The following is a 13,609-nucleotide window of genomic DNA, read 5'->3' as shown; positions in this document are numbered from 1 at the left end:
TGTTTCGACAGATTCTCTGAAAATCTCTCCACGCCCTTTCATATGTTCTCAACCGTTGTACAACCTTTCAAAACAAACTACAACAACATCCACTTCTTTGCCACACATCATTACCATATGACAAAGAGGGGGCGATGTTTGGGACCCTCCTTTGTATACCCCTAACGGATACAGACCCATTATCAAGTCCAGGTCCACAAGCCCTAACTATAATGGGCACGAATCAATGTCAAACAAATCCCAATAACTCAAATCCATTGATAACAAAGCCTAACCCATGTCCATTGGACATTTATGCTTGGAACAATTCAAGCCTGAATAAAATCTTCCTAATTACACAAGGAACCGACCTTGAAGAGTTAGGAAACATGTCCAATACTGAATTAGCATATTCTGAAAAGATAAACTCAATCTTGCCACTGAAGCAAGATCGTGACCGAACATGAAGCTTTCTTATACTAATTAGGACTCTTTCCAACTATCTAAGTTCCCTATATAAACAGAGGGAAAACCCTAGATGAACTATGATAAGAGCTCAAAACTGTAGTTTTAACCCCTTAACAATCGTACTTTTAGACCAATTATGTGAATAATAAGTAAGAGTTAATATTGATTACGTGTTTTTATGCATTTCGGGCTTCAAAGTCCATTATAATGCGAGAAATGTGCCACTTTTAGCGAGATAAAAGAGCAAATGTCGGTTTGCTAAGGAGTTCTGTGATTAAAGGCCAATTTTCAAGAAGACAAAGCCTTTGTAAAGCCCGGTCAAAAGCTAAAAAGTCAAAGTCCACGCGGGGTAAACTTGATTGCACAAAGTCGTGAGAACTTCGAAGACCATATCTTTGGACTCAGACCTCGGAATTGGGCCTACCTTATGTCAAAACGACCGGCTCGAAAAGAGCTTTCCAATGGTCCAAGCCTTGGCCCAATCAGAGGAGCAGAAGTGGACGAAACATCTGTCGAAGCCAACTACAGCTGAAGAGCCCATTTTGGACTAAAGAAATTGGGTTTTGGGCCCGATTTTCCGGCCCAAAACATGGCTCCAAGCCCATGCACGATTTTTGGATATGAAAGTATAAAAACAAAAGCTTGACTCTTTGTTAATGGTAGTTAGGTTAGGAAGCTAATGTTAATGGAGTTTAGGGTTAGAAAAAGATAGATCTAGATTAGTTTTTAGATCTAGATCTAGTTTTTTTACATTCATTCAATTAGTTAGTTTAGAATCATATTTTAGTTTTTAGAATAAAGTATTAGTTCTTCATTTCAATTTAGATTATTGCTTAAATTCTTATTTAGATTTAGTTGTCTTAAATTCATAATTAGTTATTCACAATCTTAGTTTTAAATTAGTTTTAATTTCAGTTTAATTTAATTATGTCTTATTGTTATTATTGTTCTTGTGTTGGGAATGGTAGTATAGAAATTTCACATCAAATCATTACTCTCACCATTGTTCCTTTTGGGTTTGATTAGTTGAATTCGATTTAAGTCTAGAGAGTTAAGAGTGGACGAATCCTTACTCATTATATTGCAAGATTATGTTTTGAGAGTAAGAAGAATTGATTTAAACGTAAGAACGGTAGGATTACGTATTAGTGTTCTTAACATTAATATTTAGGATTCTATTGTTTTTACGGATATCAAATGGCGCCGCTGCCATCTTAATCTCATTCTAGACAAGAATTTAATTGCTTGAATCCAAGGGGCAATCCCCCATTCTCTACCCACCCACCCTTTTAATTTTTCATTCTTATTTCTTGAATTTTCGGAACTGTTCATTGTTTTAAGCATAGGGGCTGCGGATTCACAGAGAAAAACATTGTGGTTAAGGTATTTCTAAATTTTCAGACATAATATTTAATGTGTTGTTGATTTACTGGAATATTTTCAGATTTTTCAAAGTTGGTTTACCTTGTGAAAAAAATACGATCTTTACAGTGCTGCATTTCAGTTTTCACACCGTATGTTCTTGAAAAACAGACAAGTAAGGTTACTTAGGGAGTTCTAAAAATTCTATAATTTTTACAGGAGTATCTATTCTAAGTCAGGAGTTTGTAGTAAAAATTTGACGAGTTTTTGATTTGTTTTGATCACCTAAATAGTAGAGTGTTTCCAGTGTGTTTCTGCAGTGTTGCAAACACATAATATCTGGAACACCAGCCGATAAGGAGAGGTTGTAGAACTCCAATTGCTCTAAAAATTTTACAGAAACAAGTAGGATCTTTCAGGAGTCTCCAGTAAAACTTTGGCAATTTTTGGCTTTGTTTTGATGGGTTAACCATTCGGTTGTTTGTATTGTGTCCGAAAACTATTTCACAAACTTTGCAGGGCAGTAGAGGGACTTACATAGCTCCGATTGATCTTAAATTTTACAGGCTACTTGATAGATGTCTTAGAAAATTACTGTAAAAATTTCAAATTTTTTGGAGTACGATAAAAGGCCTAAAACTCGAAAACCCTGAAGTGCGACCTGCGCCCAAACCGAGCGCGACCGCGCCCAAAACACTAAACATTCGAAAACCCTGAGCGCACCTGCGCCCAAACAGAGGGCACCCGCGCCCTCGAAGGAAAATTCAGCGTGAACAACCCAATTTTCACAGGTTAGTTCAAATTTCTATTTCTTCAAGTTATTCAGTATTTCTAACTTGTTAAATACACTGAGATCAAGCGTGATACAAGACGCTTATTCAAACGCTGTAGCAAGGAGGCATTCAGTACTCCTTCTTCCACTCCTCGCCTCTTCGTCGTCGGAGGAGTTTTAATTCTAGTATAATCAAGCTTGTTTTTCAGAGAAATAAATACAACACGCCTATCTAGAATTTCACACACTACACTTGCATCAATGGCTAAAGAACAAGAGACTCCTCTCTCTGATTTTTATAAAGCCCTAAACGATGGCCCTAAGTCGTGCATCGCTCTTGCAGACCTAGTGGGGATTTTGAATCCCCCTAATATATTTAACTTGTTACCGGTTTTCATGGTTTAGACCATGAGAAGCCTTACCAGCACATCGTAGGATAGACCAAGTTCTCACTACATTCCATCATCCTAGTGTAAGTCCGGATCAAGTTAAACTTAGGGTGTTTCCTTTCACCCCTAGCCGACAAAGGCGGCGTCTTGGTTAACTGCCCAAACGCCAAACTCGTGGACTCATGGGCTCAATTTGTTCAATTGTTCATGGAACAATTTTACCCACCACTAAAGACAGATGAAATGCTTCACAAGATTCATTTCTTCAGCCAGAATCCTCATGAATCCTTTTCAGAGGCCTGGAATCGTTTCACTGATCTTCTCATTGAATGCCCGCATCATAATCTTGCAAAAGACATGCTTGTTCGTGCTTTCTTCAAGGGGCTTTCACATTATCATAAGGAGGTTCTAGATATCATGAGTGGGGGTAGTTTTCTTAGTAAAGGAGCCTTGGAGGCTTATAAATTCTTAGAAGATCAATCTAAGAAGAACAATAATTGGGGAGGTAACGATTCCTCCCGCTCCTCTCCTTCTTTACTTGAGATTAAACATGATCCCGAGCTTAAAACTCTTATCGATGCCCTCACTAAAAAGGTAGATGCCATCTCTGTTCAACAACAACCCATTCCAGTCATGAACATTAACTCTACTCGTTGTAATGTCTGTTGTAGTCTTGAGCATTCCGACTTCTATTGTCCTCTTGTCTATGCACAAACACCACCACAACCATCACACTTCAACCAGTTAACTCAACATCAAGGACAAGGGAACTTAGGTGACCAGAATAGAGGTTTAGTACCCATAACCCAGAACTATCAACATCAAGACATGAACGCTCAACAAGCTTTAATTCTAATACAACCATCTACAGACAAAGTAGTAGTGACCTTGTTGGAGAAACAAAATCAAATTATGCAACAAAACTCCAACTTAATGAAAGATCAAAGCATGATCAAAACTCTAATATGATGAAACAAACAATGCAAATGATGCAATCTTTGTGCCAAAAGGTTATTGACATGTCTTCTAACCAAAATAATAACCAAACCGGCGTGTTTCCAAGTCAAGCAGTGCCTAATCCTAAGTCAACAAACACCGCCTTTGAAATAAACAGTATTTACTATAATGGTAATATAAACCAAAGGGGACCCACAAAATCACTACCCTTCGTTCAGGGCGAGTAGTTGATAACCAAGTGATTATGCCTAAAGATTACCCGCAAACTAAAAATGATACCATACCAAATACTATAATAGAAACTGAAGACCCTACAACTGTAGAAGTACCAGTTAAACCACAACCAAAAGGGGAAACATTACAAGACCCAATAATAGAAAGTGAAGACCTACACCTGTAGAGGTTCTAATATGGACAACCTAGATGGAAAACGGATAGAGATAAAGCAAAGACTAATAATACTTTTATCCCTTCGCTAAAAAAATAGCGATAAAGCACCATATCCCCAAAGACTAGTTGTGTTAAAAAGGACGAGAATTTTGATGAGATTAGGGAAGTGTTTAAAAATTTGACTATAAACCTACCTTTTCTAGAAGCTATAAAAAGTCTACGGACACGCTTAAGTTTCTAAAAGAGTTGTGCACCAAGAAGAGGAAAACCAACATACCCTACGAAGCATTCTTAACTAAACAATATCCTCTTTCTCACGAACATAACGGAATTGTTAAGTACAAGGACCTCGGTCGGTTAGATCTGGTTGCATAATGCACCTTAGGTGATACCTTCATAACAACCGCTTTATTAGACTCGGGGCGAGTGTTAACTTACTCCTTTTTATTTATATAAACAACTAGGTCTAACAAAACTTCAACCAACCAAAATGACTTTGCAGTTAGCCGATCGTTCTATTAAGTATCCCAAAGGTGTAGTTGAAAACATTCTCGTTAAAGTACATGATTTTTACTATCCAGCCGACTTTGTTATTCTTGACACAGAAGTTGCTCATGATTCCATTCCCATCATCTTAGGGCGTCCTTTCTTGGCAACCGCCAATGCCCAAATCAATTGTCGGGATGGCTCAATGACTCTTTCTTTTGGAAATCTTTCTGTAGAAGTTAACATATTTAGACAAAAACAGGGACAACTAGGTTTGCCTGTAGAAGGGGAAGTGAAGTACATTGAGAGTTTTTTACCTCACATTAGTGTGGCTGACACTTTAGTCCCCACACTAGTAGATACCCCTCTTATGGAAGAAGACAAGGATCACAATTTCTACTCCCTAGACGTAGATAACATCAAGGAGGATTTCCTTCGACTCTTTTGCAATCCTTCTTTGCCGCCTCGCGAGTTCTTTCCTATTGACATCCATTCACCTCTTGACGCCATGACGGAAGAAGAATTTTTCGCCCTCTATCCCAGTGATTCTTCTTACCCACCTATTGAGGAATGTCTTGTATATCTCAAGGCCTTTGATGATATAGACTTAAGAACACTAGTTGAACACCATTCACCCACCTCACATCCTCATGTCACTCATTCACCTTCCATCACGAATGTTCCTCGCCCTCTACCTTTTCAAAGAACCATTGAGTTTGTACTTGACCTTGGCGTTTCTCCTATGCTTCATAACTATCTAAAACCAACTGGTGGTGAAGAAGTAACACCCAAGGACAAGCCACCGACACTTTTTCATTTTTTCCATTTTTTCCTTCTCAAAATTATCCACATCCCCACGTATTTTCCACAACCATCAATTTTTCCGCGTTCATTTACTTGGCATCCCTTCAGTGGGAGGACAAAGAAGAAACTCTATGCTCGATTAGGTTTTAGATCTATAAGGCTTTGCTCTCATTCCACTAAGCTACGTCATAGGAAATCTTGGTGCTTAATTCTATTTGATGGTGCATTCCATGTTAATTATTTGTGGAAAGACCCACAACTTTTTCGATTGTTGATATATAGTAAACTGCATTTTAATACATATATATTAGTAAGTCTAGGGAATTTGACTTTAAAATACCCAAGTTTTCGTACAATACCAACTTTAAGATTATAGGCCAAACAAAATTTTCAAACTTAAAAAGAGTTTTCCAATTTTGTTTTGGGGGGCATATTTTGGTATTCATTTTAAATCATGTTGCCACCCCTAAGCCCTGTCATGTTTACTTCAGTAGAGTTTGTGTTAGTTAGCACGCGTGCGGTTTAATTGTGCTTCATATTATCATATCATCTTTACAATATTTACATTACAGTGCACGCCAATTTTTGCCATGTTTCTATGGTAAATTCTTTCCTTATCTCTTTACACTTTGAGGACAAAGCGTTGATTGTTTGGGGGTGGGATAGAAACATTTGCAAAAATTAGACACTTTTAGGATGTAAATTACGCACTTTTATTTATAAAATGTTAAAAATTATAAAAATTAGTTAGTTACATAATTTAATTGTGCTATTGAATTGTTTCATGAACCCCCTTCTCCCAAATTGTTTGGGTGTGGTATAGAAACACGATGTAAATGTTAAGCACGTATTAGGTTGTATATTACGTATTATTTGTCTTAAAAATAATAAAAATAAAAATAAAAATAAAAAGTTTATGCTATACACTTAGGAATATTGGTATTGTTTCTTTCTCTATGCTCTTAATAATCTAGAAGTCTCACGTAGCTTTTGCATTAGAATAGTTTTTAGAAACTTAGGTTAATATGTAGGTAATAATCTTTGCATCTATCTATAAATATATTACATGAGTATTTATGATTGTTTGGCAGTAAGTTTCTGAAATCTAGGCTAGAGTACTTATTCTACAAATCCTGTGAGAATATAGCCTAAAGCCTTATATGAGTGAAACATTTGAGAAATGACACAAGGGAGAAGTATATTCCGAATAGAGAAATCACACGTCCACTTGCTTGACCACTATACCATGTCCTAAGAGAGAATTTAGGCCCTTTTTGGATCGATATAGCTAGAAATTCTGACCTAAGTATATTTTTCGCTAGTTAGCCTAATCGGAGCCTTTCATTAGCCCTTTCATAAACCACAAATCCTTTACCCTGTTACAAAACAAAACAAAATAAAAAAATTCAACTTACCCAATTTAGATAAGTCTGATAATAGAATAAGGAAGAAAGAAGAAGAGAAAAACATGTGTAAACAAAAGTTAGTTAATTACTTCAAAAAATAAAGAAAAGAAGTTTCCATCCAAAGAAAAGAAAAATAGAAATAGAAATAAAATAAAAACTCCAAAAAAATAGAATAAAAGGAGTCAAAAGCCAAAGAAAAAGAAAAAAAATATGGCTAAGGATGGAAACAAAGTGTAGAAGCAAAAGTAAATAACAAGGTTTTCTCTAGTTACATAATATGAAGACTCTATTATCTCAGACTTGTCCCTTTTGAATATCCATTTCTTTCCTTCTTAAACCATCTCCTAATCCCCGCAACACCTAATAAAGACCTCTAGCTCAATTAGGAATAGGTTAGTGAGATAGTAAGTGGCAGATGTGTTTGATCAACTTCGGCTTCCTTGTGTGTCATTGAGATTGTAAGGTAAAGTATGCCCACTGCACACTGGAGTAGCAAAACTTGAGTGGAAAAATCAAAGTGATTTTTGTCTTGACTTTTATGTGAGAACCTACTTAAGGACGATTTATTCCAAAGTTTCATAAACGGACACATTATCGTGCATTTCATAGCATTACTCATTGTATATATGTTTATTTGTAGATGATTGATTATTATGCATATATTAGCTTAGGGTTTCGACATGATTATTCTCAGTATTCATTGCTAGTAAGATGTATAGATAATTGAGACATAAATAAAGGAAACAATAGTTTTATTTCTTAGTCGTTGTAGTATAGATGAAGTTTGTGAGTACCTTCACTTGGAAAACTCTCACGAGGCTATAACTCGTCCACTAGGGAATTCCTAGTGGTTTAAGGCCTTGTTGCGTATATGGTCAATGCAATCTTGATTGAAGCTAAACGAGAGTACATAGAACTCCATTTTTGGTCACTTATTCTAATTTCTCATCTTTGCTTGAGGACAAGCAAAATGTTGTTTGGGGGTGGTTTGATAAGAGCCCAAAACTGTAGTTTTAACCCCTTAACAATCGTACTTTTAGACCAATTATGTGAATAATAAGTAAGAGTTAATATTGATTACGTGTTTTTATGTATTTCAGGCTTCAAAGTCCATTATGTGCAGAAATGTGCCACTTTAGCGAGATAAAGGAGCAAAGGTCAGTTGCTAAGGAGTTCTGTGATTAAAGGCCAATTTTCAAGAAGACAAAGCCTTTGTAAAGCCCGGTCAAAAGCTGAAAATTCAAAGTCCACGCGGGCAGAAATAGTGCACAAAGTCAGTAGAACTTTCGAAGACCATATCTTTGGACTCAGACCTCGAAATTGGGCCTACCTTATGTCAAAAAGACCGGCTCGAAAAGAGCTTTCCAATGGTCCAAGCCTTGGCCCAATCAGAGGAGCAGAAGTGGACAAAACATCTGTCGAAGCCAACTACAGCTGAAGAGCCCATTTTGGACTAAAGAAATTGGGTTTTGGGCCCGATTTTCCGGCCCAAAACATGGCTCCAAGCCCATGCACGATTTTGGATATGAAAGTATAAAACAAAAGCTTGACTCTTTGTTAATGGTAGTTAGGTTAGGAAGCTAATGTTAATGGAGTTTAGGGTTAGAAAAAGATAGATCTAGATTAGTTTTTAGATCTAGATCTAGTTTTTTTACATTCATTCAATTAGTTAGTTTAAAATAATATTTTAGTTTTTAGAATAAAGTATTAGTTCTTCATTTCAATTTAGATTATTGCTTAAATTCTTATTTAGATTTAGTTGTCTTAAATTCATAATTAGTTATTCACAATCTTAGTTCTAAATTAGTTTTAATTTCAGTTTAATTTAATTATGTCTTATTGTTATTATTGTTCTTGTGTTGGGAATGGTAGTATAGAAATTTCACATCAAATCATTACTCTCACCATTGTTCCTTTTAGGTTTGATTAGTTGAATTCGATTTAAGTCTAGAGAGTTAAGAGTGGACGAATCCTTACTCATTATATTGTAAGATTATGTTTTGAGAGTAAGAAGAATTGATTTAAACGTAAGAACGGTAGGATTTCGTATTAGTGTTGTTAACATTAATATTTAGGATTCTACTATTTTTACGATTATCAAACTACACAAGCAAGACTGAGCAGATTCCTCTTCTTATTTGAGATTTGATCCCATACTGCAAGGGTACGTAGACAACTCTCCGAAGTCCAATCTCACCGATTCCAACACATCCATCCCCTCACATCGTTCTACTTCATAGTTTAGGTAGATTTACGCTAAACACATATGTTATCCTAAGTTTCAAAAGAGCTTGTCTTTAATTCCCCGTTAATGAGTATGGACTTCTGAGAATAATTAAGGAAACAATACCTTTGTTGCTAAGTAGATGAAGTTTGTGAGTACTTTCTTTAGAAAACTCTCATGAAGTTTAAGCTCGTCTACTAGGGAATTCGTAGTGGTTCAAAGCCCTATTGTATATGGTGAAGGCAACCGCACTCTGCAAAACGAGACTAGTTAGGAATACACATATATATTTCACTACTTATCTTTTAATTTTCTCATCTTTGCTTGAGGACAAGCAAAATGTTGTTTGGAGGTAGTTGATAAGCACTCAAATATGTATTTATATCGCCTTATAATGCTTTAATAAAGTCAATTATGTGTTCAATAATGTAGAAAATCCATGTTCTTATTATTTTTGTAGGATACAAGCCTAGATCGGAATTGACGAAAAATCTCAAAAGAGGACATCTAGCGCTAAAAAGAACTTAAAATAGCACATCTTATCGAAGTGTGAGGTAATTGGAAAAGAAGCCACAAAAGTCAAATTCAATAGTCAACAATCAAATATCAAAGTCAAAGTTACCTTCAAGAGCAAGGTCAAAAAATGATGCCAAAGACTCAAAGACTAAACCCCAGAGACTCAAACAACATTCAAAGACATGGACTTCATTACTTAAAAGACCCAAGAGTAAAAGCTTCATTTGTTCTTATCTATTTATGTATTCCAAAAGCAAAAACAAAATAAGACAAATGAGCAAGTTGTCATTAGAATAGAAAATGAATATTCTTAGAAGAGAATATAAGAGCATAGAATGGTAGAGAAGAATAAAGGTTGAGGAGAATCTCCATTAATGGTCAGAGGTTGTTTAGTTTAGAACTTCATGAACCCATCCTCTTCTTTGAACTCCAAAATACTTCAAAGGAGAGTGATGGGTTAGAAAACTCATTGAGCCACTTAGAGATAAGAGTGAGATGAGTTTTCACAAGCTAAAAGGGTTGAACATAAAGATGTGTGACTTCCTTTAGGGATAAAACAAGTTTTCATGTTTCAATTAGTTTGTCTGTGAACTAATGAGGAAGAAAACTTAAGGAAAACTTCATTCATTGATAGGGGTTCACTCAAAATGGTGAAATGAACCCTCCTCCATACCCTTCTTCATAGTTTTCTTCTTATAAAACTTTTCTTTCTTTTTCTTCTTAGTCTTCTTTAAAACAACTTTGAAATATTTTAGTATTAGTTTAGTCTGGTAGTTTAGTTGTTCTTCCTCTCCAAAAGTTAAAAATCCTTCTCACCCTTTTTCCCCATCTTCGATCATGGATAACTATGGAGAAGGCCCAAGGTTTAAAGCTATGGAAAGTAAGGACTTGGATCTGTTTAAAACTTATTTGGAAGCCCAAGGCAAATGGACCCGTTACTTGGACCAATGCCTGCAAAGAAAGAGCAAAGAGGGAAAAATATACCAGACCAAAGCTACTACACCATAATAGGATATTTGCAACACGCACCTTTTTTGCTTTGCAATGGTTATTTACCGTTAGCAAGTTGCCAATGCTATATAAGCGTTAGCAAAATAGCAATGTTGTAAAGCGTTACTTTATTTCGGTGAATTTCAGAAATTAATTGCTAACACTTAAAAATCGTTTGAGAAGTGTTACAAATTAAAAACTTGAAATATAAAACATAACTTTACTTTCTCTCCTCTCTCTCTCTCACCACCGCTACACTCTCCAGTCTCCTCCCTCTCTCTCTGCCCACACACACTCCACCAACTCCAAACCGTCGGCGCTCAAGGGTTAGGCTTAAACTTTCTTCTGCAATTCGAACCCAAACTTTAAAAGATCAGTGTGTGTGCTTTATCAGGTTGTGTTCATCTTGTTTCATGCTTCACAAGATCTTTTGATTCCTTTTTCGATTTTCTTCATTCCCATCTGGTAAGAATTTCTAGTTTATACTTTAAAATTTCTGGTGTTTGATCTATGTTTGTCATCACACTCCTACTCCTATGAATAAATCTTAGTAGACTTCTTGCCAATTAAGTTTGAGATGTGACAAGCCTTGGACCTGTTGTACGAGATGGGGAGTATGTTTTTGGTGTGGCCCATATTTTTGCATCGTTTAATGACACATTCATTGTAAGTATTAGGTCATTTAATTATGTTCAGTTCGTTTCTAGATAATTGAGAGTTGAAATGTGTTTATTTGAACTGTAGCATGTTACTGATTTGTCTGGAAGGGAAACCATGGTTCGGATTACTAGTATGGCATCATCTATGTTTTATTATTATCTTATTTGATCTTTAATAGTTTTATTAGGCATGTGGTCTTATCACTGAGATTTACAGTAATTTAATGGAATGTAGTTATCATAATATATATATCTATACACATACATATTTGAATTGAATTGCAATGTTAATGTTGCTGTGCAAAATGGGGAAAAAAACGACCCCCTTGCAATTGGATTTTATAAATGTGCTGTAAAGGAGCTTGAGAAGTTTACAGTGTGTATCTTCATTTTGCTTGCAACTTCCTTTTTTTGTTATTTTTCTATTTGTTTTCTTTTCTGTTTTTGTTTTGTGCACCAAGTGATATGTGTATGCAAATTATATTCCTTTTAGTTTCATCGGCCCCGAGTGACCATGATTTTACATTTGTATTTTTTATATACCATATACCGATTTGTAGCATAAATATCTCAGACTTGTTTTTCTTAGTCAAACTTGCAATAAATATTCTACTAAGATTTATTTGTGATGATTCACTGTAGTTTGTTGGTTGTTCTCTAAATAGCTTGTCTTGCTCTTTATGTGTTTGATTGAATGAATGCGTGGCTTGGCTGGTGTTTGCTTCTCACTTGGGGCAATTAGCAATAAAAGAGGGGTTTTGTTGTTGGTGTTGTCCTTGGTGGGATAAATATATTACTCATACATTTCTATCAAAATTATGTTTTCTTTTCTGTACGAGAGAAAATCCATGGTGCATAACTCAGTTTGTTGCGGTAAATTTTCATGAGATAGCAGGAAGCTTCTATAATCTATTTTCTACCCTCAGAATTTTCTTTGGAGGGAACAAACTGAGGGAGGGGAATGGGAAATATTTGATTTGGTTGGTGCAAATCAAAGTAGTAGGCTTTCATATTTCATGATATTTATTTACTACCAACTGAGATTTTTATCACAAAATTAAACTTTGTTTTGGTTTAAAATTTTGATCGTTTTTTTAGTTGAATTGTATGTACATAATATTTTATGGAACCGCGTGTACTCTCTTCTACCTGTACAACTCTCTTTCTCTCTTGAAATCGTGGTCAACAGTGTTTCTCCTATCACACCCTGTTATTATCCAGCTTCATTGATCCTATGGAACATGAAGTAACTAGTTGCTCGCGTTAAGGCCTCAGATATGATTAAGTAGGTGAGTCAATATCTTTTGTTTATCTTTTCCTTAGCTATTGACACTTTTATGACCTTGTTTGTTGTTTGTGGATTTTGGTGGCATAGTCACCGCTTGTCCCCGCGATTTGCGAGATCGCTCGTGCCATACCCTTGTATGCAATGTACTTCTGTCAGCTATTGGCTATTGGCTGGACTCTTCATTTTTTTCCTATACCTACTACTATGAACAAAATGGTAGCATATTAGCAAGTAGTCCTTGGATGTTCGTATTGTTTAATATTATCTCAATCACTCAATGTTTAAATGTGAACAGTCTAAAACCTGTCCCTTCTAATCAACTCATTATGGTAACTGAATCTAATATTTCAACTCTTTATAAGAAGATTGCTCAAAGAGAGAAGAGAGTGCGTGAAAACAGTGAGTTAGGTTATGAGGCGATCATGGCAAGACTTGATAAAGCAGACAAGGCTTGCAAGATACTTGAGGATGAAGTTGCAGACCTTAAGCGACAATCTTCAGGGCTTGGAAATGCATCTCAGGTAATAATTTGTTAATTTAATTATGTCTAGACTAAGAATATGAATAGAGCATATGTCTTGTCTTGTTTTCCCAAACCCTGATTAAGTTAGGAGAAAGTACGTGGATGGGGTTTAACCAAGTTCTCTCGCACTAATTATGTTAGATGGAAGGCAGAGAACAGGATTGTGCCTGGTGTCAATGCCAAGCTTCTTGGATGCCAAGAGCCATGATATTTTTACTTAAGCACTTTATCTGTTTTGGCTTTAACAAACCCAATATCAGGAGGACACCAACTGACTTCCATTATACAATCTGCTGACTTTGGTTTACCAATATCAAGAGGACGCCACTAGGGGGTAGTTTTTCAAAACTGGAAACTGGCGTATATAAAAAATGGTCGTTTATAGCTTACAAGAAG

The sequence above is a fragment of the Coptis chinensis genome, chromosome 4 (genome assembly GCF_015680905.1).
Source record: "Coptis chinensis isolate HL-2020 chromosome 4, ASM1568090v1, whole genome shotgun sequence".
NCBI classification, from domain to species: Eukaryota; Viridiplantae; Streptophyta; class Magnoliopsida; order Ranunculales; family Ranunculaceae; genus Coptis; species Coptis chinensis.
Note: the sequence above shows the minus strand (reverse complement) of the source record.